Source organism: Hemicordylus capensis, chromosome 1 (genome assembly GCF_027244095.1).
Source record: "Hemicordylus capensis ecotype Gifberg chromosome 1, rHemCap1.1.pri, whole genome shotgun sequence".
In the NCBI taxonomy this organism is placed as follows: Eukaryota; Metazoa; Chordata; class Lepidosauria; order Squamata; family Cordylidae; genus Hemicordylus; species Hemicordylus capensis.
In genome coordinates, this window is record NC_069657.1 from 436567784 (window position 1) to 436590506 (window position 22723).

Genomic DNA, 22723 nt, shown 5'->3' on the forward strand with positions numbered 1-22723 from the left:
AGAATCTAACAGATGCAAAGGAAAGGGGCGGTCTTACCTTGCCAGACTTAAGGTTGTACTTTGATGCTGTTTGTTTGACATGGATAAAAGAAACCCTAAGAAACCCTAGAATTCTTGATTTAGAAGGATTTGACAGAAGGTTTGGTTGGCATGCGTATTTATGGTATGAAAAAAGTAAAATACATAAAGATTTTTTGAACCATTATGTGAGAAGGAGTTTAATGAGGGTGTGGTTCAGGCGCGTAACAACGATAGGGCAAGGGGAGACAGTTGTCTGGGGGCCCCACTGCCTGGAGGGGCCCCCCAGAGGCACCTCACGTGACTCCCCATTGCCCCCTGCCCAGCCCCAAGGCTCCTCAGCCACTTGCCCTGTTCGCCGTCTCTCCAGCTTGTTCTCCTGGCCTGCAATCGAGGGAGCAGACAAGCTGCAAAGAGCTCCTTTTCTCCCGCCTCTCAGCTGATCGGCGGGTGGGCGGGGCTTCCACGGAGGTCTGGTGTAGGCCTCTGTGAAGCCTGAACTCCAGTAGGGCCCAAGCCAGCCAGGAAGGAGGAGGCAGCCAGAGAGGCCTCCACTGTTCTCTGCAGCAGAAGACCCCCTGCTGCCAGGTAGAGTGTGAACTCCTTTTTGTGGTTACCTTCCCCACCCCCCACCCCCACCCGGATATATAGGGATCTGCTTGCCATAGGGCTTTGATATGGGGGGGGGGGACTGAGAAGTCTCTGAATATTTATTTTTAAACAGCTTGGAAAATTTGCTGGCTTAAAAAAAACTATCTAAAAAGTCCTATAAGTGGCTTGTTTCATGGCAGAAAATTACAAAAACTTCTGGAAGAAACAGTATTATATTTATTTTATTCATTCATTTATAAATGCACTTATGTTCAAGTTGTTTTGCAACCCAGAAGGTCTGAGTGAGAACTGTGAAGCATGCCTTCTGCTTTTATTTTATTTTATTTTTCTTGTGTGTGAACTGCTCCCCAATAACTTGCAGGGACTTCAGGGTAAATCTGGCCAACATGTGAATGCAGCACCTCCCTTCCAGAGGAGATGTGTGTTAAAGGGCTTTAAAAGCCTCCTGTGAAAAACCTCCTGCAATCAAACTTGACTGAATTTGTTCAGAATTCTGAGAAAACAAACATAGGCTCACCCTGCATGGTTGAAAGTCTCCTTGGCTAATCTGCAGCGAGGGGCCCATTTTAATCATTCATCTTTCTAGTGTGTTCTAGGCATTAAAAGTAAAACAAATGTATAGTACTCAATGTATATCACTATATATTGTGACGTGTGCGTGTGTGTATTCAGTGAAATGTATTTCCAGGCAGCATACTTATTTTGGAATATCAGACTTAAATCCTTGGGGGCCTGGGGTGTGCGGAGGCCCTGGACTTTGAGTGGGGGGGCCCCATTTTAAAATCTTGTCTCTGGGCCCACTCCAACCTTGCTACGCCCCTGGTGTGGTTAAAATATAAAAATTGGTTTGAACCTAAAACTCCTCTATGGGTATCTCCGATTGAAGCTTTATCACGTAAAGAAGTAAATATGCAAACAGGTTGGGGTACCTATAGGGACTTGGTACATTTTCACGAAAAGGATTGTAAGTTAAAAAGTTTAATTGAAATACAAGATATAGTTAGAGGTTGGTTTCAGTATCATCAGTTAAATGACATGTATAAGAAGGACCTTAAAGTCAGATTTGAGGACCAGACTTCAAATTTTGAGAAGGAATTATGTCAAAATGATGAAAAATTAGTTTCTAAAATGTATAAACTGTTGCTTTTGGAGGAGACAAGAGAAGAAGTGGTTAAAATGACTATGATAAAATGGGCTCAAGATGCGGGGTGTAATATAGAAATGACAGCCTGGGAAAAGTTATGGAAAAAGGATTTAAAATTTACTGCATGTTATGCTATCAAAGAAAACTATTATAAAATGATGTATAGATGGTATCTGACACCAAAAAGACTGGCTTTAATGTATACAAATGTTTCAAACAAATGTTGGAAGTGTGGACATTCTGAAGGCACATTTTTTCACATGTGGTGGACCTGTGGGAAGGCTAAAGCCTATTGGGATATGATATATAATAAACTAAAGAAAATATTTAAAATGACATTTCCTAAGAAGCCAGAATCCTTCCTGCTGGGAATAACACAAGGAGCTATCTCTACAACTAATTTAACATTTTTAATGTATGCCTCTACGGCAGCTAGAATTATATATGCACAGAAATGGAAGTCTAGTGAACTGCCTTCAAAAGAAGACTGGCTGATAAAAATTTTGGAATATGCGGAGATGGCAAAACTTACAGCACTATTAAGAGATCAAAACTTGGAATGTTTTAAAGAAGATTGGAAACCATTTTTGTTGTATTTAAAAAATTACTTCCCTACTATGGACTTGACAGCAGGGTTTGATATTTAATATAAATCGCAGGTTGGTTAGTTTAATTATGTTCGTAAGGGCTTGAACTTATGTTTTGAATTATTATTATAGCAAGGGTAAATTTTATAGTTGATGATTCACGAAGAAGTGTGAGCAGGAAGTCCATCTCTTTTATGTGTGTATTTGTAATGAATGACAATATTGCTATTGTTAAAATTAATAAAAAATGAATTTGGGGAGGGAAAGCCCGCTCTCCCCGCAGATGAGCAGGGTGGGAGCCCTGGGCGGCCAGATCGGCCACCCACATGACTGCCAGTTCCATGATGGAGCCGGTGGGGCTGGGGAGTTCGGGGGCTGTGCAGCCCCCGGAAGCTCCAGTACGCCCTGCACGAGAGCGATGCCCTCCAGTATGCCCTGCGCAGGGCGAGAGCGCAGGGCATACTGGGGAGACCCCCAAGCCAGGAAGCAGCTTTTCAGCCTCCTAGTTGGGGGTCTCCTCCTAGTTGGGGGTCTCCGTGCCGCAGCTACTCACGATTTCAAAAACCGGGTTTGCGGAACACTCGCTCCATAAACCCAGTTTAAGGGGAGGGGTACTTAGGCGGGTTAACTGCCTGGGAGCCACCAGGCACGCTTGCAAGCCCAGTGGCTCACACGGTCAGCCGAAACCGGGCTAGGCTCCCCTAGCCCGATTTTGGCTGATCGTCAGAATAGCCTCTGCGTGTCATGTCAGCCACTATTATTGTTGTTGTTGTTGTTATTTATTACGAATATTTATATACCACTTTTCAGCAAAAAAAAAGTTCTTAAAGCAGAGTATATAGGGGGAAATGGGGAGAAGAGTAACACAAATAATATGATTGCTTGTCCCCCAAAGGGCTCACAATGTAAAAAGAAATACAAGGTAGATACCAGCAACAGCCACTGGGGGGGATGCTGTGCTGGGGTTGGATAGGGCCAGTTGCTCTCCTCCTGCTATATGCTTAACGGCTTGGGTCCCAGGTATTTAAGAAAGCGTCTTCTTTTTAATGAATCCTGACATTTACTGAGATCATATAGGGAGGTTCAATTATAGCTGCCGCCAGCCCATTTGGTGGTGACGGGACCCGGGCCTTCTCTGTAGCTACCCCAGGGCTTTGGAATGTGTTCCTAGTCAGTATAAGAGCTTCTCCATCTCTGGTTTATCTCAAAAAAATCACTTAAGATGCACCTGTTTTCTTGGGCCTTTTGTGAAACTACTTTCAAAAAATGCTTTTGTTAAAACTATTTTAAAAAAACTTATAATTTTAAAATGGTTTTTATTGAATTTGTATTAATTGTTTTGACTTGTGTATACAGCCTTGAGATTCAGGTGTTAGGCAGTTTATAAATGTAAACAAATAAAATGGCAGAGTGGCCACCCGTTTATTGTTTAAAAGCAGCAGCAGAAGAGCCACAAAGCATTTTAAGCCCAAAGGAGCAGCTCTTCTGAAAGCAAGACTGGTGATTAACCCCTTGAGTGGCCTGGAGTGCTACACTGCTGGGCTAGAGGCAAGTGTGGCTTTTGTGGAGCCCAAACTAGATGCATCTCTTTTAAAAAAGGATATATAGCAGGGAAACATGGAAAGAAGAACCACCAAAATGACAGGGTAATGCAGGGCCTGGCCTACAAGGAAAGGTTTGTGTCTGTTTAGAAAACAGATAACCCATTTTTATCCAATTTAAAAATAAACTGGATAATTTTTTATCCAATTTAAAGCGCTGGTTCTTACCTACAAGACCCTTATGGGCTTAACACCTGTATATCTCTGGGATCGCCTCTCTTGGCTGGTTGTATTCCATCCTGTGAGGTCCTCTCAGTTGGCCCTCCTTGGTGTCCCGGGCCCTGGTATAGTGCGTGGTGCCTGGGCCCATAGGAGGGCCTTCTCTGTGGCCATCCCTCTTCTTTGGAACACCCTTCCACCCCAGATTCATTCAGCCCCCTCCTTACTGAGTTTTAAGGCCCTTCTAAAGACCTGTCTTTCTCGCCAGGCTTTTGCCATTTAGTTGTGTGTGGATTTTTTAATCTTTTTTTAAGTATTATGGTTCACTGCCTAGCAAGTCTGCTCAACTTTGGCCCTCCAGCTGTTTTTGGACTACAACTCCCACAATCCCCAGCCACGGTGGCCAATAGCCAGGGATTATGGGAGCTGTAGGCCAACATCTGCAGGAGGGCCGAAGTTGAACAGGTCTGAGTCTTTGGAGGAGGCAGTATACATTTTTTTAAACAAACAAACAAACAAACAACTGCAAAGGAAATTCATAGGAAGCTGCCTTATACTGAGTCAGACTATTGGTCCATCTAGTTCAGTATTGTCTACACTGACTGGCAGAAGCTCTCCAGGTATCAGATGAGGCGAGGGTCTTTCCCAGCCACCTGGAGATGCCAGAGTTTGGACCTGGGATCTTCTACTTGCAAAGCAGATGCACTTGCACAGAGATACAGTTCTTCCCTTAATATGATAGAGATGTCTAAAAAATACATGGAGCCCTTTCACGCGATCATATGGGGTGACTTTTTTGGGGGTGGGGAAGACCTCCTACCCTGTCCCTCACAGAGCCTCCATTGGGTTCTGCAAACCCAACCCCCAGATGAACACGGCAGCCGGCAACAGTGAGCTTGAAAGTCCTCCCAGGATCAAGAGTACCTTCCTGGCATGCATTGTACTGCCAGGAGGAGGGAAAACCCATGATGTCATCAGCCACCTTCCAATTGGCCACGATGGGGCAGGAGATGGGTCCAGCCCCATTCAAGCCATGGAAAGGAATGGACCATAGAGAGAATTGTGCAAAGTGGCCCCTTCACAGATAGCAGTGTGTACAGCTTCTCCCTATACTACTGACAGTTCTGCTGTTGGGACACATGAAAGGTTTAATGCTGACACTGATGGGATATATATATAGAGGAGCTGGTAGGTGAGTGTCCATGTAACCAGGCACGGAAGGTTTGGGGGGGTGGGGTTAAAAAGGCAGAGAGAGGAGGATGAGAGTTGGAGTTGGTTGCGTGGGAATAGAAGGTGTTTTGGGCTGAGAGATGGGTTTGTGTGTTCTGAAAAAGAGAAATTGTTCAGGGCGGTTGTGTGGAACTTGAATTGTGAATGTATGGAGGCTGAGGAACCAGCAGTGTTCTGGGCAGCTCCTAGTAACAGACAAGAAGGTCTGGAGGAATTCACTAAGTTTACAAACCCAGTTTTAATTACCTCTGTCCCAGTTATCTCACTCTATATGTTACATTTTATCCAGAAGAAAAAAACACTCAAAAAGTTGAATAGAGGATGTACCAAGTAACTTGGTAGAGAAGCCTGTATGCCCTGCTTTGCAGAGATCTTTATTCTAATGAGTAAATAATCAACTTTGATATACCGAAAATCCGGTTCTTTGTCTGGGTGGTATCGACGCCAATGATAGATGCCACACAGCGGAAAAGCTTTGAAAGTTTACTACTGCTGTTTTAGTAAGACAAAAGGGGCGACGCAACGCCCAAATCAATTGTAAATTCTACAGAGCTTCAAGTAACTATTTATACATTTCTAAGTTCTTTGTTCTACATATCTATGACATAGCAATATATCGAAAGAAGACACTTTAGCAATTACATACGTACTGTAGATCAATCTCCATATGCATCAAAACATCAAGCAATTGACACAGCACTGACATACAACAGTCTCCAGAACTCTGTAATTCACAGTTTGTCCTGCCCCTTTTGTTTAGTTCTTTGGCCTTATCTCGCCCGAGTGTCAACTGGTTTGTTACTGGAGAATGCTGGGGCCTCATAGGGCCTCTGTGCATTGTTATCTTCCAAGGCTAAGATGTGCCTCCTTGGAGGAGTGAAACTAGCAATTCTAATTTACATTCTAAAGGTTCAGATACAGCTCTGGTGTGAAGAAAGGAAGTGAAGGGAGGGCCTGTGGGCCCAACTACATTCTAAAGGTAACTAAGAGTTCAATATTTGGTTACAAAATGGTTGTGCTTAGGTTCAGTCCTTGGGCCTGTATGTAGTGTTGTCCTGTGTTAAATGTAGTTTTATGGGAATTGGGGTTCTGGGTTATATCAACTTATTCTTGTTTTCATTTTATACCTCAAATCTTGTTTCATTTATATTCTGAACATACGCCTATCCTGCACTCGCGAGGCTATGTAGCCAAAGGCATTGAGTACCGAGAACAGCAGAACAAGAATTTATAGGGTGGCAGTGAGGGAAAGTTGTTTTTTTTTTTTTTTTTAAAGCTGAATAAATTTCCAGAAGTCTAAATTGTCATAGATCAATATAAAAACAAATCACCTCCCTGGAATTGAGAGGGCTGTCAGGGAGGGACCCTGACACCGACTGAGGGTTTGGAGCTGAGAGAACAAGTTTATTAACTTCAGCAAGACCGTGTATAACAGCGACTGTAGGTGGACATTGCAAGTAGGCCTCACAGTTGAAGAATGGTTAGAAAGGATATGAAATCTTGTTCAGTTGTCAAAGTTGACTTGTCATAGGAAAGCTTTCAGGGGAGTAGATAATGGCAGGTTTGTGAAAAGATGGAGTTTATTTTTTGAATACTGGAATAATAATTTCCAAGAGAAGATACACTATTTTGCACTGTTCTGCCTTTTCTAACGAATAGAAAAATGATAGGTTAAATCTAGGAGGTATGATGTGCAACTGACACAGAAAAGTGATCCTTTGAATTGAGAAAGTCTGAGTGTATAAATGGTATTTTTCAGGTTTTATATTTATTTTTGTACAGTGCAAATTGGGTGTATATGTCTAAGATATGAAGTTTATATAAACAATATTTTGAAATATAAAAAATGTATTGTGTAGAGAAAATGGATTGAGAGTTTTGCTCTTTTTTCATAATACAATGAAGCTCACTGACAGGAAAATCAGGAAAGAAGGCAGGAAGTCCTTCTTCACATGACATGTAACTAATTAATGGAAATTGCTGCAACAAGATATATTTATTTATATGCATATGTATATACTGCCCTTCATCCGGAAAACCTCAGGGCAGCTAACAAGATAAAAACAATTCAGTAAAAACATAAAAACAGAACAAATGCAACTAAAAGTTTAAAAAGAATAAAGGACAGCTCATTGGCCAAAAGCCTGGAGAAAGGGGGCAGTCTTCACTTTCCTCCTAAAGGCTGGGAGTAAGGCAACTATGTGCGGGTCTCAGCTGACATCAATTTCCACAGCTTGGGGGCAACAACTGAGAAGGCCTTCTCAGTTGTTGTGCTTGACAAACAGTGGACCGGGTCTCACAATCCGTGAGACCTGGTTTGTTGCAGTGAGCGGGAAGGGAGCCCTGGACGGCTGGATCAGCCGCCCACACGATTGCCGGCTCCGAGACGGAGCCGGCGGGGGCTGGGGGGAGCGGGGGCTGATTGGCCCCCACAAGCTCCATCATGCCCTGTGCGAGCGTGCAGGGCATGCTGGGGAGACCCCCGGAGCCGGGAGGCGGCTTTTCTCCTCCCCTCCGGGGGTCTTCTCATGAGTAGCCGCGGCGCGGAGCCACGCCGTGTCTACTCAAGATCCAATAGCCCGGGTTTGCAGAGCACCCGATTTTCTTCAGTCGTGTGAATAGCCCCAGTGTGTGCTTGACAAACAGGACTCAGCCGGTGTCAGCTGATGGAGGAGAGCCCTCCCGGCCAGTCTAGTCAGGCGGGTAGATTAGGCTGGGAACAGATGGTCCCTATGGCACCTGGGGCTTCTATGCACAGCAGGTTTTACTGTGAGTTTATGGGGAGGCTTTATTGTCAAGTTATTTTTTTAAAACCCTGATACAAATCATGGATTTGTTTTACCCTAGATGTAAATTGGGCTACACTCTAATGCGCTGTGAAAAACCCGAATTGTGTGTGAGCTGCTCCCCGATAACTCGCAGGAACTTCGGGGTAAATCTGGCTGATATATGTATGCACCCCCAGCGTTCTGGAGGAGATGCGAGTTAAAGGGCTTCAAAAGCCCCGTGTGAAAAGCTTCCTGATGTCGTGATGGCAAGAGACAAAAGTGTCTCGGAAGTGTCTCTTTTGTTGTGAGCTGACTAGACTGATAGGAAAAACTTGATACAAATGTTTTACAAGTAAATAAGTAATGGTTCAGGACCAAGAGTAAATCATAGGGATGATGGGCTTTGTAGTCTTAAGGTTTGTTTCAGTGGTGGTCAACAGTCTCCTGAGGCCTAAAATATTGTTTCAGGAAGGTGTGGCAATGGAGCTGCATCCTAATCACTAGTCAGTGAGTCGGGGAGGCTCTGAATACCCCTTGCAAGCCTTAAAAGTACCCCCGCCCCTGGGGTTCTTCTGCCCCTTGTTGGAAACCACTGTTCTAAGCTATGACAAATTATATCTTTCAAATTTAATTGCTGCTTTTTGCAAAAAGCCTTCAAAGCATCTCACAACATGAATGAAACTCAGTGGCTGACAGCCAGACAAAGTTACTCAATAGTCTCTCTACAATTACTCAGGGGTTACTTCAAAGGACTACTTGATTTCAATAGGACCACTTAGGATTAATTTAGTCTGCGTGTCAGCCAGTATAATTAAAGAAATTTGATCAGTAAATACTGTAACGGGCTATGTCAGCACAACAACCAGAGTTCGAAGGTCTCATGGACTCAGCCCACCACAAAGACCCAACCAGATAACCATGCCTTGGCCAGAGGTCAAAGGGAGGGGCAGCACACACACCTCAGGGGATGGAATTCTAGAGTCCTCTGGACATTATTCCATAGAAGGCCTTTTCCTGAGTGCTTGCCAAAGGCATTGGCATGCAAAGCAGAGCCTCCCTCAAAGCTATCAAGAGGAATGTCAAGGTTCCTCTCAAGGAGAAGCATCTGAGAATGGTTTCTCAGCTGGTTTTTCTACACTCCTGTGCAGATGGAGCTTCAGAGTGCAATTATTTTTAATGCTCTGCCCTTGACCTTGAGGAGCTGGAGCCCTTAGGAAAGAAAGTTAATGGGGGGAGACTATTTTCCTGGGTTATTTTCTTTAAACGTATCTAAAAAGAAAATATGATGGCCTTCTTTCTATTCTGGTGTGTTCGGCCAGTGGATGTTTACATACCAGCCAACATGTCCCTATTTCCCATTCACCTGAATGAGAAAATAGGGACATGTTGGCAGGTATGTACTTACTGATGCCTAAAACCACTTTGGGTTTCAGCCTCCTTATGACGACTCAGGTTTTTTAAATCTTGTGGCAGGCATGAAGAAAATTACTCAGAGTACTCCCACTGAAACGTAAAGGATGTTAGGCAATGTCTAACTTGTCCTTTTAATTTCAATGGGACTACTTTGAGCAATTTCTCTCATCATGACAGTCAGTGACTTTGATGATAAGTGCTTCCCTCCCAGGGCAAATAGCAACCACAGGGTGCCCCCAATTTGGATAGGGACCATGCTGAAGGCAAGAATTAAAGCACCCCTGAAGGCAAAGCACCCCTCCCCCTTCAGTGCACGGCTCAGTCTTAATCCTCTAGATCACCTTTCCATGGCTGTGCAGTTTACAAAAAAAAAAAAACCCACCAAAAAAACAAACAACACCCCCCCCCCCCGAAAGCAAGCACACAGAACCAATAAAACATGCAGTTTGACCCTAAACAAGACACTGTTCAGAGAAGCAGAGAAATAATGCTTTGAAGATCAGCCATGAGCTGGCCTTCAGATGATTTGACATTGGTTAGCCTCCATGGTGCTCTAAGGGTATACAGGAAATCAATCCCAGTTTGATTAAAAGAGAGAAGTGACTCCCCAAACAAATGAAAATGCTGTAGGGAAGGGTTAAAAGCCACAGAGAGGGTAAGTCTGTAATCCAAGTGGATCATCCTATGCTTTTAAATATCTTGTCCTAAATAAGAACAGCCCTGCTGAATCAGGCCCAAGGCCTACCTAGTCTACCATCCTGTTTCACACAGTGGCCCACCAGATGCCTCTGGGAAGCCCACGGGCAAGAGCTGAGGGCATGCCTTCAGTTGCTCCGCTGCAACTGGTATTCAGAGACATCTTACCTCTTAGGCTGGAAGTGGCCTGTAGCCCTCAGACAGGTAGCCACTGGTAGACTTGTGCTCCATGAATTTATGTAATCTCCTCTTAAAGCCATCCAGGCTGGTGGCTGTCACCACATCTTGTGGCAGAGAATTTCTTTGGTTAATTATGCATTGTGTGAAAAAGTACTTCCTTTTGTCGGTCCTAAATTTCTTGGCAATCAGTTTCATGGGATGACCCCTGGTTCTAACTTCAGCTATGCTATTTTCTTGTCATGCTACATCCTCTCTATCTCTCTCACTCATACAACTGCTTGCTGGATCCTTTGTAGGCAGCTGCTCCACTGGTGGAGTCTGGGCTGTTGCAGGCAAGTGGATTTCAGATGGATCTGTTCCAGGTGGATTTTTTCTAACCTCTGTTGTACCATCTTCTCTTCAGGCTGAGCTCTCTCTCGCTCACTCATAAGATCACTTGGCAGAGCAAGACTTCTGGGTTTCACTATCTCATCTTTCCCCCCTTGCATCTGTTATAAGATGGCGGGTCTGTTGGAGGCCTGATTCTCAAAGGCTATATCCATCTCTAGGGCTCCTTACTGAATCCTAACACCTTGACTAAAACCAAACAAAAACTCTGTTAGTGTGTTTACTTCTTTCCACCTGTCTTGTGCAACCTGTTCCATAACAACGTTAACAAATGTAAAGGCTGAAATCCCCAGTTTTACAAAGCACGGCAAGATAAATTTTCATAAGATGTGACATTCAATGTCTCGGGAGACTTCATTAGCTTTAAAACTCACTGTTCCAAATGGACATGCTATGTCAGCAGGTTTGACTCTCTCAACTAGCTATCACATTCGCATCTCATCAGTCTTTACGTAGGTGCCGACTTGTAGATAATTGCTTTATACGCTAGACTGAGCAACGTATGCTTGGGAGGTGGAAGAGTCTGGAATAATCTAGAACCCATATTGGAAAGCTGTAGTAATGTGGGCAACAGTATTGTCAAATTCCTGCCTTGCCTTCTGCAGAAGTGACAGTACACATCATCTATGGCATCAAATTCTATGGGTCATGGTGAGATGTCTTTCTGTCGCATTATTTACCACATTCTACAGGCTGTCAGCTTTGCTGCCACATGTCCTGGTATTTCTCTGTAAGTATAGCCATATGTTGTGCGCTAATCCCATATGGAGAGCCAGTGTGGTGCAGCAGTTAGTGCATCAGACTAGGAAAACCCAGGTTCAAATCCTGACTTGCCATAAGGCTCACTGTGTGAGAATCAGCCATTCTCTCTCCATCTCACCTATTCACAGAATTGTTGTGAGGACAAAATGAAAGGCAAGAGTAAGCTGAGGTACTGCCCTGACTTTGGAAGAGGGGTGGATTAAACATGCATTACAATAAATATCAAACCAGTCAGTTAAAGCAGGCCTGCACAACCTGTAACCCACAATCCCAAAAGCAACCCACTAGCCATGGGTTGTGACTTTCCTCTCCTCATTTAAATGCCTCCTCAAAACTCATATTTTCTACAAAGTGTAACCCAAGTACATGCAACTGAGCCATCCAAAGGCACTTTCCCCCAATCTGTCTCCTTCCATCTTCTTCCTATGCTCTGTAGCCTTCTTTTAGGTCATATAGCAATATGTGTGCGTGGTTTAGGTTGTGTACTCTTTTGGGACAGGGAACCATTTTCTCTGTCTTTTTGTTATACAAACTGCTTTGAGAATTGTTTTGTTGAAAAGCAGTATAGAAATATTTATTAAAATTATGGACCCACAAAAAAATGTTGCAGAACATCCCAAGTGTGTGTGTGTGGGGGGGTGGATGTTGTGTGACTGTGTGTGCGCAGATTAACAGATTCTATCCCCTCTCCATTCCTCAGGAGAGTTCACACATATACAGTTTTTAAAATATTATTGTGGGATGGGTGGCAGGGTTAATCCTTCACACCAAGCAATTAAATGTGTCAAACCCCTTTGGTGAGAAAACCAAAGATTAGATACCTCCCTGCACCCACAAAGCGAAGGTGTTATGACTATCTTGAGGGAGTATTCTTCAAACTGAGAACCATCCCACACTTTTTGTTTAAGCCCTCCTTTCTCCACCCACCTGGCTGGCTGTTAAGCACCCTCTGAGTCCATGAACATTCCACTCCACTGAATTTACAATGGGGCAGTTTGATGGATTTTGTTTTGGTTTTGCCCTGTTATTTTTTCTTCTTCAGATTTTTGTGGAAATGGTTAGCCTGAGTCTGCCATTAGCTCTCTTTTACCCACAGGTGCTCCAGTGTCTATAAGGCTCATAACATTTCCAACTCTTTCAGAAATAGATATAAGATTAGCAGACTAGTAATATTAGTATTAGTATCTCCTTGCGGGGCAGGGGCCTGTCTTCTTGTTTGTTACTTTGTAAAGTGTCAGGCATATTGATGGTGCAAAATAAATAATATAATATAATATAATATAATATAATATAATATAATATAATATAATATAATATAAAGAATTTGTCACCCAAGGAAAGTTATAAGTATTTGGGTATTCTCCAAAGTGACAAGATCAAGCATGCTGAAGACCAAAGTTAGTATGGAATATATCAGGTGAGTAAGAAAGACACTGAAATCCAAACGTAATGGTGGTAACACTATCAAAGCAATCAACACATGGGCAATTCCTGTAATCGTTGATTGGACACAAGCAGAACTGGACATGTGGGGTCAGAAAACCAGGAAAATAATGACCATCAATCTTGCCCTGCACCCAAGAAGTGATTTTGATAGGCTGTACCTGCCAAGAAATGAAGATGGACATGGAATGTTGCAAGTCAGACAGTCTGTTGAAGAAGAAAAACAAGCATAGGTGGAATACATCAATGAAAGTCAAGAAGAAATGCTACAGGAAGTGAGTAAGACAGGACTGTTGAAAATAAAGGACACAAAGGATGAATACAAAAAACAGCAGATGAGGAATAGATGAGGAAAATGGCACAACAAACCATTGCACGGTCAGTTCTTTAATGACATACAATCGAAAGTCAACAATAGTACAACATGCCAGTGGTTAAAGAAGGGGACACTGAAGAAAGAAATGGAAGGTCTCATTTTTGCAGCTCAGGAAAAATCACTACGAACAAATGTTATAAAAGCAAAAATTGATAAGACCAGAAAGACAGTAAGTGTTGGTTATGCAAGGAAGCGGATGAGACAGTTGAGCACCTTGTATGATGTTGTAAGAAAATTGCTCAGACTGATTATAAGGAAAGGCACAATAAAGTTGCTGTGATGATCCACTGGAGCTTTTGCAAGAATTACAAATTGCCAGCAAGCAAGAATTGGTGGAATCATCTGATTGAGAAGGTCACAGAAAATGAAGAGGCAAAACTTTGAGATTTTCGAATACAAACGGATAGGCATTTAGTGCACAATATGCTGGATCTGACAGTCATTTAGAAGAACCAGGTTCTGATTATTGATATTGCAATCCCAGGGGATAGATGAGTCGATGAAAAACAAGTGGAGAAAATAACTAAATACAAGGACCTTCGATTGAAATTGAGCGGCTCTGGGAAAAGAAAACAATAGTGGTGCCAATAGTTGTTGGTTCCATTGGTGCAGTACCAAAAGAACTTGAACACCATCTTGACACCGTGGGCATCGATAAAATTACAACACATCAACTACAGAAGGCCACACTTCTCGGGACAGCACAGATACTATGACGCTATCTTTAATTTTTCTTTCCTTATCCTAGACCCTTGGAAAGGGCCCAATAATTAAAGTATCAAATCCAGTCAATAACATCTGGTAGACTGTGTGTAAACAGCATAATAATAATATAATAAATAATCCTGTGCTGCAGTAATACGCAGAACAAAAAGACAATGGAGCACCTCTCTGAAAAAAGCAGCTGAAAAAACTCCCAACTTAGACTTTGAAGTCACATGAGGCCAAAGCCCCAACCCAGAGGTTCCTGAGCCCCGCTCAGGGATTTTCATTGTTGGGTCCCCAGATGTTATTGGACCTCAGCTCCCATAATCCCCAGACTCAGTGGCCTTTGGCAGGGGGTTATGGGAGTTGAAGTCCAATAACATCTGGGGACCCAATGCTGAGAATCCCTGATCTGTTCTACACCAGCATGCACACTGATGACAGCAAGAACCTCCATGCATGCCTCCTTATTCCAGAGCTGCATTTGAGATAGTCTGTACCAGGTTCACTTTTAAAATGAACACAAGTACAGTCATTCACATGTCCAAGCATACAGACACCTGAATACACCTACAATATACAGGTGAAACTCGAAAAATTAGAATATCGTGCAAAAGTTCATTAATTTCAGTAATGCAAATTAAAAGGTGAAACTGATATATGAGATAGACGCATTACATGCAAAGCGAGATAAGTCAAGCCTTAATTTGTTATCATTGTGATGATCATGGCATACAGCTCATGAGAACCCCAAATCCACAATCCCAGAAAATTAGAATATTACATGAAACCAATAAAACAAGGATTGTAAATAGAACAATATCAGACCTCTGAAAAGTATAAGCATGCATATGTATTCAGTACTTGGTTTGGGCCCCTTTTGCAGCAATTACTGCCTCAATGCGGCGTGGCATGGATGCTATCAGCCTGTGGCACTGCTGAGGTGTTATGGAAGACCAGGATGCTTCAATAGCAGCCTTCAGCTCTTCTGCATTGTTTGGTCTCATGTCTCTCATCCTTCTCTTGGCAATGCCCCATAGATTCTCTGTGGGGTTCAGGTCAGGCGAGTTTGCTGGCCAATCAAGCACAGTAATCCCATGGTCATTGAAGCAGGTTTTGGTACTTTTGGCAGTGTGGGCAGGTGCCAAGTCCTGCTGGAAAATGAAGTCAGCATCCCCATACAGCTCATCTGCGGAAGAAAGCATGAAGTGCTCCAAAATCTCCTGATAGACGGCTGCGTTGACCCTGGACTTAATGAAGCACAGTGACCAACACCAGCAGATGACATGGCTCCCCAAATCAACACAGACTGTGGAAACTTCACACTGGACTTCAAGCATCTTGCATTGTGTGCCTCTCCATTCTTCCTCCAGACTCTGGGTCCTTGGTTTCCAAAGGAGATGCAAAAGTTGCTCTCATCAGAAAAGAGGACTTTGGACCACTGAGCAACAGACCAGTTCTTTTTTTCTTGAGCCCAGGTAAGACGCTTCTGTCGTTGTTTGTTGTTCAGGAGCGGCTTGACAAGAGGAATACGACATTTGAAGCCCGTGTCCAGGATCCGTCTGTGTGTGGTGGCTGTTGATGCACTAACTCCAGCCTCAGTCCACTCCTTGTGAAAGTCCCCAACACTTTTGAATGGCCTTTTCCTGACAATCCTCTCCAGGCTGCGGTCATCCCTGCTGCTTGTGCACCTTTTTCTTCCACACGTTTCCCTTCCACATAACTTTCTATTAATGTGCTTTGATACAGCACTTTGGGAACATCCAACTTCTTTTGCAATTACCTTTTGAGGCTTTCCCTCCTTATGGAGGGTGTCAATGATGGTTTTCTGCACAACTGTCAAGTCAGCAGTCTTTCCCATGATTGTGATTCCTAATGAACCAGACTGAGAGACCATTTAAAGGCTCAGGAACCCTTTGCAGGTGTTATGGATTGATTAGCTGATTGGAGTGGGACACCTGGAGCCTAGACTGTTGAACCTTTTCACAATATTCTAATTTTCTGGGATTGTGGATTTGGGGTTCTCATGAGCTGTACGCCATGATCATCACAATTATAACAAATTAAGGCTTGACTTATCTCGCTTTGCATGTAATGCGTCTATCTCATATATCAGTTTCACCTTTTAATTCGCATTACTGAAATTAATGAACCTTTGCACGATATTCTAATTTTTCGAGTTTCACCTGTAATGTATGAATAGGGCTCCACTCATACATAGAACAGTGGGAGTGACTCAGGATCAGATAGACACAGTGAGGCTGTCATGCTTATTTATTTGTGGGTCTGACCTGTTCACATATAGAAAGGATGAGGTGGGGTGGGATCTATTTTTTACATCCAAAGAGGCATGTGGGTGAGGGGATCTGAACCCTCCCCCACTTTACCTTCTTGTGCAGTGACTAAGCACAATAACTGAAATGGTAGTAAAGCTGACAGCCTTACTCCAGATTATCTATAATCAAACCAACAACCCAAATGGCCTGTTTGGGGCACAAAACATTTTGTATCCAAAACGAAACACACACCCCTACCATTGGATAATAAATAATCAAATAACAAATAATCCAGATTTATTTATTTACTCATTCATTCATTCATTCATTCATTCGATTTCTATACCGCCCTTCCAAAAATGGCTCAGGGCAGGTTACACAGAGAAATAATAAATAAGATGGAACCCTGCCCCCACACGCGTAATCAGGGTATGGCAGCCAGGCCACATGCCCTAGACGCCAGCTGAAGGGGGCACAGAAGTGCCTGCCATCACATGCACAATTTAAAAAAAAATTTTTTTTAATCAGCCGGACGGGCCCACCATCATACCATGTCACCGCGGCCAGAGTCTCCATCTGGCTCTGGGTGGCACCCCCTGCCCCCTCCACGCAGGTGCAGTAGCCTGCGCCCTTGACTTGCGGGAGATCTCCAACTCCGATTGGGTTGCACGCAGCGCGGGTGGGTGCTCCCATTGGCTGGCGCCTGCTGGTATAGCAGACACTGCACGTGGCGCCCTCTGTTTAATCCACAGGTGCATGCATGACCACGTGTGCATTGGACTGGAAACTGGAAAGAGAGAGACTAGCAGCTGGGCCTGGGCGTCTAGTGCTGGATAGTAGTTCTTCGTGTGTCTGCTGCCGCCATTTTTGTTGCTGTTTTTATTTATTTATTTTTGCCTACCTGCCTGCTTGATTCTACTCCCGATCGCCCAGTCAACAAGTAAGTCAATAAAAACTGACTGAATCTTTCTCTGACTCTGTCTCCGCCTGTGTTGCGCCGCGCACCCACCTGTGCTTCTGTGAGCTGGATGATGATCTTCCTGACTTCATTCCTCCTCTCCCACTCCCCTCCCCCAAGCCAAATGTAAAGAGTCCATCCTTGGAGCGGAGGGTCAGTCAGGGCGCCGTCAGGGGTCCGGGTCTGGTGGTCAGTTGGGAAACTCTTGGGTGTGCTACAGGCAGGCAGCCCGGTCAGGTGTTTGCTAAGGGTCCAGGCCAGGGTTTGGTCTTCCTTTGTCTGTCTGGGGGTGGGCGGGGAGTGACCACGCCTCACGGAGGAAGGGGTGCATGCGCTGCATCCACACTGTAAATTTTGTGGGATTGGTTTATTTATTTATTATTATGCTGCGTTAATGTTAGCTGCCTGCCTGTGCAGAGGGGGTGGGCGAGGACTGCTCCCGAACACAAGTGGCTCTCCTCGCTGCGTAGAGGGCCCCCTCCTCTGCCTGCACAAGCTCCAGAAACCACCCCCTCCTCCTCCTCCTGCTCACAACTTGAAGAGACAAGGCTCTCCTCCACACGACTCTGCACCCGTGCCTTGCCTCACTCTCGAAAGCCAGAGATTGGGGGAGGGGGCAGGAGGGAAACCGAACAAGGGAAAAGCCAAGGTGAGGCTCACTCGCTCCATCCATCCTGGAAGCAAGCGCCAGCTGCCAAAGCGCCAGCCAGCCTGCTGCAGACCCGGCCCTGCAGGCTGCTTGGAAGGAAGAACCAAGGTGGGGACTGGGATGGAGGGCTTGCTTGCTCTCCCTCCGTCATTGTCCCAAACTACTCAGCTCAGAGAGGCTTGCAACACAACTCAGAGAGGGACGCAGCTCAGAGAGGCTTGGGACGACAACGGAGGCAGAGGGGAGGCAGCAAGCAAGCCCTCCGTTCCAGTCCCCACCTTGGCTCTATCTATCTAGCTATAGATTTTTTTATACCACCTTTCATTGAAACAATCTCATGGCAGTTTACAAAACATTTAAAAACACAAAACTATTAAACAGTTAAAACTATGCAAATATTAAACTGGAATATAAAAAGACAAATCTAGTTAAAAGATTAAAAAACATACACAATAAGACCATAAAATACAGAGCAGTAGCAACAAAAACAACACTCTTATACAAGCCTGGGTGAAATGCCACGATAACACTTTCTTTCTAAAAACTGTGATGGAGACGGAAGAGCAGATGTCCCCCAGGGGAGCATTTCAAAGCCTGAGAGCAATAACTGAGAAGACCCTGTTCCACATGCTTGACAGCTGAACTCCCTCATCGTCAGCACACAGAGCAGAGCCCCCTACGATGACCTTGTCAGGTGGGCAGAAATCCTTGGGAGCTGGTGGTCCCTCAGATATCCGAGGCCCAAACTGTTAAGGGCTTTAAAAGTCAAAACCAGCAGCATGAATTTGACCCAGAAACAAATTGGCAGCCAATGTATCTTTTTCAAAATGGGTGTAATATGATCCCAGCAGACAGATCCTAGCTGTTGCATTTTGCACTAGCTGCAATTTCCAAATATTCTTCAAGGGCAGCGCATTACAGTAATTCAGCCATGATATGGCTAAGGCATGGGTAACTGTGGCCAGATCTGCCTTCTCAAGAAAGGGATGCAGTTGATACACTAGCCAAAGCTGTGCAAAGGAACCCCTGGCCTCCACCCTCAAATACGTTGAGGGTGAGACTTTACTCAGCATCCACATACTCCCAGACTCCTGTCAGGTTTTCCAGCAGGATCTCACATACAGGTCATGCAGCAAGGACCTTGCGTGATTTACACAGCGCCACTGCTGGCCAGCTCTTGCTTTCTGTGATTAACCACCTTTCCCCCTATTTGGCAGAAAAGTAGCATTGAAAAGTAACATTGAAGTGGTGGATAGCTCCTGCCTTTTAGGATCAACCATCAACAGTGAAGGATCCAGCTGTCAAGAAATACGCCGCAGACTAGCACTTGGGGGGTTGTAATGAAGGACTTGGAAAGGATATTTATATGCCATGACATGTCTATACCAACAAAGATTAGAACTGTTCAGACAATGGTTTTCCCTGTGATGCTCTATGGATGCGAAAGCTGGACTTTGAAGAAGCAAGATAAGAAAAAGCATTGACGCTTTTGAACTTTGCTGTTGGATAAGACTTTTGAGGATACCATGGACAACCAGGAAAACAAACAAATGGATCATAGAACAGATCAATCCAAAATTTTCACTTGAGGCACAAATGACCAGGCTCAAACTATCATACTTTGGACACATTATGTGAAGACACAGCTCCATAATGCTGGGAAAAGTTGAAGGAAAGAGAATAAGAGGACGACCAGCAGCAAGGTGGATGGACTTGATTACGACAATGAATACAGCACTGAGAGACCCTGAAGGCCAAGTTGAAGACAGATCATCCTGGAGAGAGAATCTATCTATGTGGTTGCTAAAAGTCGACACTGACTTGACGGCACTTAATCAATCAGCATTGAAAAGTGGTGGTTTAATCACAGAAAGCAAGAATTGGCCAGCAAGCAGCATAGTGGGAAGTGCACTGTGTCCCTGCTGTAGGTGTGATCCTGCATGTGTAATCCTGCTGGAAAAGTCAATAGAAGTCTTTGAGAAAGTGTGAATGCTGAGTAAGCTCTCACCTTCAACTTACTCACTAACTCTGTTTATTGCTGTCTGGAGCAGCCTTCTGGAGATTTTCCTTCCAATAATTTCCCCAATACCAAATTTACTCAGATGAAATATGACTCTGAATTTATGATGACCCTCTTTAAAAAAAAAAAGTTATACCAAAAAGGAAGATGACTCTGAATTTAAGACTACTACTGATTTATAACATCACATAACTTGGGGAAAGTCTTACCTTGAATTCAGGTAAATACAGTATTTTTCACAATATCAAGCCATTAAAATCTCTAGAGTTGCTTTCAATAGGTACCTCGTGCCGATTCCTGGAGACTCTGAGCAAGTTCTGGAGGGTTAAATCCACTCAGATTATTGAGTGGAAAGAGCGAAAGTCATGGGCAGAACTATACCAGGATATGAGAGATAAATGTAGGGGAGGAGTAGAGGTCATGAAGAGCTTTAAAGGAGAAGAAGCAGCTTGTGCTGTATGCAGAAGTGGAGTGGTACGAAGCCAAAGAAAGCATCTGAGAAGGACTTTGGAAGTTCAGCAGTAGTAGCAGCTGCCTAGCTTGACATCTTCCTCCCGTTACATTTTTTTGTATCTCAGCATAGAGGTGCTATTTTTACCGCAGTAGCCTGTGGGATATCACAGTGTGTGAAACTGAGCAGCATGATGACTGAGTGCCTTTTTCATAATAAAATGTTTGTTTTTCCTGCTAAACCTTAAAGTATATGTGTTTCTGTTTTTAAAAATGTACATTTTCTTTTTTTGGAACAGGTCTTATTTTTGCAAGAGGCATCAGAGTTCCTGCTTAGAGGTATGGGACAATCTGATTAACGTGTTGGGCTTTTATTTTAATGTTCGATACACGCAATTGCTCTGCAGGACACAGATTGCAGAGAGTTGTTAAGAAAGGTGGTGGATTATGTCATATTAAGAAAAGACTATATTTGGCAACAAGGAAAGCTGTCTTTTATGCACACAGGAACTTCACATACTATTAATGGAATGTAAAGGAAATTGGACAGATTTGCTTAATTTACATCTCGGCTTCTCAAATACGGGGACAGTAAGTATTTTAAGGCTATTATGGAAGAGTCTCCCCAGAGACATATGTCTAGCCTTGCACAACATGTGTGTAGGAGAGCCATGAAGATTATTTCCTTCCATCAAGCCTTTTAGAAATTATTGATATTACTACTATTGTTTACATACTGCTTCACAACAGAAAAGTTCTCAAAGCAGATTCCATAGATAAAATAATAATAACAACTAGCTGACCCGGCACAGAGCATCTGTGCCCCTAATTCTCCCTGTCTCTCCCCTATCTTCATTTCATCGTCCCCCCGTCCCTTCAGCTCCATTTTGTTCTATCCCCCACCCTTCAGTCCCAATTTGTTCTCCCCTGATGGCCAACCTGGCCACCGCTTCCTCGGTGGCTGGCTGCCACTTCTTCTCCGTAGCCGGCCGCCACTGCTTCTCCCCACCTGCTCAGCTGTTCTCCTGGCCAGCAGTTTCTTTCCACCCATCCCTGTCACTATCCGGCAGCTGCTTGCGAACTCTTGCGAGAGCTGCCATGTGTGGAATTAGTAACGGGTACGCCTAATATAAATATAAACATAAATTTGTTTATTTATTAATTATTAATACAGTCATCCCTCGCCCACTGCGGTTTTGAGTATATGCAAATGGGAAATTGTGACAGGTCTTGCCAGCCACGATCCGAGTATCTGCAGCTGGTAAGGTTTTTTTTAGTGTTCGGGAGCAGGGTTAGCAATTTGGGGAGAGGTTGGAAGTTCAATCTGCTCATTCCTCTTGGTGCCCCTTGCCGACTCCTAGTGATTTAAAGAGAATTTCAGTGGGTTTGGGCGGTTCAGAACATTTCCAGAGGTTCAATCTGCTCATTCCTCTTGCTGACTCTTGGCGATTTTAAGGGATTTGGGGTGATTTTAAGCTAATTTTTTTAGCACTTCCCCCTTTATTTTTAGGGGTTTTTGCAATCATGGTCCACCTGTTTCTCAATCATTCCTATTGCTCACCAACCGTGAATTTGCGATAACCACTTCTGTTTTGCGAGAACATAACCCTTGTGGTTGGCGAGGTATGACTATATTATTATTGATGATGATAATAATATGTTCCCCTGACCCCAAAGAGGCTCATTTGGTGACTTCACCCAACTTTTGGAAAATAAGTTGACAGGAACCACTGACTCCCAGTGAGCTCAAGCTCCCTATACGAGCAGTTTCTTCCACTCATTTCCATGTCATCTGAACCAGAAACATCCAGTTCCCAAGCCGCACTTCCCTCCACCACCTGACATTCGCCACCCAACTTCAAATGGTTAGAGATATCAGGTGGCAGAGGGAAGTGCTGCTTGAGAATTGGACATTGGCTGATTCAGACAACATGGAAATGACCAAAGCAAGGAGCACACACTTTCTGGAAACCAGCACATTCCAGCAAACTTACTTTCTACCATTTGTGTGAAGCCACCCACAGTCTGAAAAGAAACACAAAGGTAGACAGATGTAAGCAGTAACTACTGGAAGGATGCTGTACTGGGGTTGGATAGGGCCAGCTGAAAGTTGTTCTTGCTACTTTCAAGTGGATCACCACCTCGAAAGGTGCCTCTTTGTGCAATTATCAGAGTAGTTGCTTTCTGCAGGAGTTAAAAAAGGCTGCTTCTTTGATGTGATTTTATTCCAATCCACATTATGTTGTTTTTATTGTATTTTTGTTTATTCCATTGTTTGCTGCCTTGAAT

At 43.9% G+C, this 22723-nt stretch overlaps 1 long non-coding RNA gene across 1 annotated transcript; it reads left to right on the forward strand.

The window, feature by feature from the left end:
- The first annotated feature begins 319 nt into the window (after nucleotides 1-319).
- LOC128322516 (uncharacterized) lies at nucleotides 320-22203 on the forward strand. The gene is made up of 3 exons (XR_008305750.1): nucleotides 320-606; nucleotides 20734-20773; nucleotides 20942-22203. It is a non-coding gene; the product is annotated as an uncharacterized LOC128322516 (long non-coding RNA).
- The last annotated feature ends 520 nt before the right edge of the window (nucleotides 22204-22723 follow it).